The sequence below is a fragment of the Crocodylus porosus genome, unplaced genomic scaffold (genome assembly GCF_001723895.1).
Source record: "Crocodylus porosus isolate Cpor-Errol unplaced genomic scaffold, CroPor_comp1, whole genome shotgun sequence".
NCBI lineage: Eukaryota > Metazoa > Chordata > Crocodylia > Crocodylidae > Crocodylus > Crocodylus porosus.
The window spans coordinates 670186-673127 of record NW_017728915.1 but is presented as its reverse complement, the minus strand read 5'-3'; the positions used below and the strand labels follow the sequence as shown (position 1 = coordinate 673127).

General features: G+C 38.4%; 1 protein-coding gene and 1 long non-coding RNA gene across 3 annotated transcripts in view; both read left to right on the top strand.

Annotated features, from left to right (window-relative positions):
* PRMT7 (protein arginine methyltransferase 7) overlaps positions 1-2942 on the top strand; it is a 43967-nt gene that overhangs the window by 10364 nt on the left and 30661 nt on the right. The gene's annotated exons all lie outside the window — the stretch shown is intronic.
* LOC109310390 overlaps positions 2200-2942 on the top strand; it is a 1000-nt gene continuing 257 nt past the window's right edge. Inside the window, exon 1 of the long non-coding RNA XR_002101198.1 lies at positions 2200-2783. This is a non-coding gene — a long non-coding RNA (uncharacterized LOC109310390). The remainder of the gene's footprint in view (positions 2784-2942) is intronic.

Sequence of the window (2942 nt, the reverse complement as noted above, 5' to 3'; positions counted from 1 at the left end):
CCTGCTATTTTTATCATTGTTCAAAGGTCAGAAGTTCAGCATTTTCATCTAAGGGTCAGAAAGTGATTACCAGAATGTCAATTGCTGACTCCTCAACCTCCTTGAAGCATTCTGGGAGTTTTAGTGCATTGTTTCTAATGCTAGGCCTTGCTTAGCATAAGCACTCTCTCACATAGCTGGCTCTTTTGTGTGTATAGGTAATATCAAGCCTATCTAATTGCATTCTGTTATAGTACATTTCAGCAGTGTAGTGCAAGTTTGGGGATGAGTCCTAATTTCCTTTTATATACATTTGCTACAGTAGACGGGTAATACAGATGCAATGAAGTCAACTTCTTACATAGTTTTATAATCACAAAAAATAGAGGGTGCTGCATACTGTACAGCAGCTTTACCTGTCTCCAGTGTTATTCAGTATGGGAGAATGGAAGTATCCTTGGCAATCCTTGACTAATTAAAAATGGGAGGTTTTTTGAAAAAAGGAAAATAATTGTCTGTACCAATGTTCCTTTGTTAATCTGGTAATCCGTTTGGTTTCTTCTGTACTGTACTGAGATTCATACGTCCCAAAATGTTCAGCAAAGTGATGACATTTAAATTTTAGCCATTATTGGAGATTATCGTTAGAACATAGAATAGGCACACTAGTTGTGCCTTCTGTTTCAACTGGTTGTTTTTTTTCTGTGTCATGTCATTACAATTATTTATTGGGTAAAAGAAATGGCTATTTCCATTCTATTCAATGAGTGTGTCAAATAAAAAGAAGCATGTTTGTAAAGGCAGTCTTGTTGCTTTAACCAGGAAAATGTTTCCTTATTGCACACAAGATTAACATAAAAATTGAGGAAAAAGCTGTGTTTCTTTGCTAGTGGGTCTTTACTGTCCTATACTAGTGAATACTTTTCTCCTACTGTGTTGGGTCATTTGAGGGTTAGCAGGATTTGCGTCTCATTACAAAAGCATACTTTTGGAAGTGCTTGATCACTGGTTCTTTGTTTTTCCTTTTCCTTTGCACCTGTTGGGTTCCCAAAACAATTCACAAGCCAGAGTCCTCAAGTGTTTCATAAGAAATCAGTCACTTCTGTTTTCTTTTAGCAACTTGTTTCCTTTAATTCATTTTTAAGTTTATGTTTTGGTAGGTAGTAATAGATCATGATTGTCTGTCACACATTTCCTCCAGCTGGGAATCATGTCGTTCAGTATCTGGCTTTAGCAAGTTGATAATCTCTTACCTTTCTTTTGTTTCAAAGAGGTATTCTTGCGGGCTGGTAAGGAGCTAGGTATGATGCAAGTCATCAGTGGATTCCCCTGGTATAAGATTAGAGGGTTCCAGTGAAGCTGTGGGAACAGCAGGGAGATGGGTCATGATTTTTTCAGACAATGGCAGTGGCTTTAAAGCCCTTTTATTTTAGAATATCAGTTTGAATTTAAATGCAATCACTAGGACAACTTTTTAATGGGTAAAATAAAGATAAAGTTGAGGTTTCATAGTGATTCCATGTTCCTTGCCTTCCTTGTAATATGTTGAAGCTCTGCGTTCTTAGATAACCTTCTGTAAATGCCCCACATTCTATTTGTGAAATATCTAATGCTTGATTTGTGGAATAGGAATTTGAAGTTCGCATAGGCCTGATGTCTGTTTTCAGAGATGTTCTCAGGACTTCCTTTTCATCTACTTCAATGTTTAATATCTATATCATGAGTTTAAATGTGCAGAGTGGAAGTGAATGAGCAGGGCATACTTCATGGCAGCATGTCCCAGTTACTACCCAGTTAGTTATCTTTTAGTTGTCACCTTGGTCTGGTGCGCTGCTAGGGTGTTCTAGTAATTGGGTTTGAGGGGAATGATTGCTGTCTGCCACGTGAGCTGAAATCTTGATCCACCACATAACTTTATGTAGCTGTACTAATTAGAGGGCTGAATATAGTTTTGCAAAAATCTGTCTCAAAAGATGCATATCAAGTATAAACAATACCTTTTCATCAGCTGTTGGTTATACACTTTCTTTCCCATTAGTTTAAATCACGCTTATACATTTCCGTATTTAAGTCAGGCACTTGTTTCACAGCAGCCTGTCGGGCTAGGGACAGAAATTACTCATAAACCAATGTAAGTGAAACCAATTCAAATCTAATGCAACAGAAGTTTGGTGCACACTTTGGAAATTACCAAAACTGGTTGAAGGATCAGGGTTCATCTTTTTGAGAACATAAACACATTAAAACCAATTTCCATTCATCAAGAATAAAAGCACTCGGTTTTTATAATTATCACTTGTCTTGCATTGTGTTAAAACGAATGGTAAATGAACTTGCTCATATACAAGCCAGTGTTACAAAGAGCAGGAGACTACAAAGCCAGCTGTAGGGATCATAAGAGACATTTATAGAAAATGCACCACAGAAGCTGGATTTTTATCCATTCTTCAGGCTTTATAATAAAATCGCAAAATGTTACTCGAATCATTGCCTAAGATCTATACTGTTCTGTGTTCCCTCGAAAGCACCATGAGCATATTCCCTAGCCTTTATACCAAGTGGTCTAGAAAGGGGCGGGTGATATTGTATTCTGAATAGACGGTTGTCCCTAAGCTGCTTCCTATTTGAGGCCCCCTCTGAAGAAACATTGATTTTTTTTTTCCCTCATGCATATACAACATTTTTTCAGTGATCTAGTAATACTGAGTCCTAGATGGTGCCAGTTGCTGCCGCTGCCTAAGACATCTGTGTATTGTCATAATGCACTGACCAAAGTGACAGCAGGAAAAGTTTACAGAACCCAGGTGTTGCCGGCACAAGGTGCTCGAGGGAGGCAACAATTGGGTTCGTTGCCCAGTGTGCGTCGCGCCAAATAAACACACTGGGGGAGAAGCAGACAGAGTTTATTTGAGCTCAAGTAAAAGGCACAGGGAGACTGTATTGTCTCAAATCCTGCACACCTA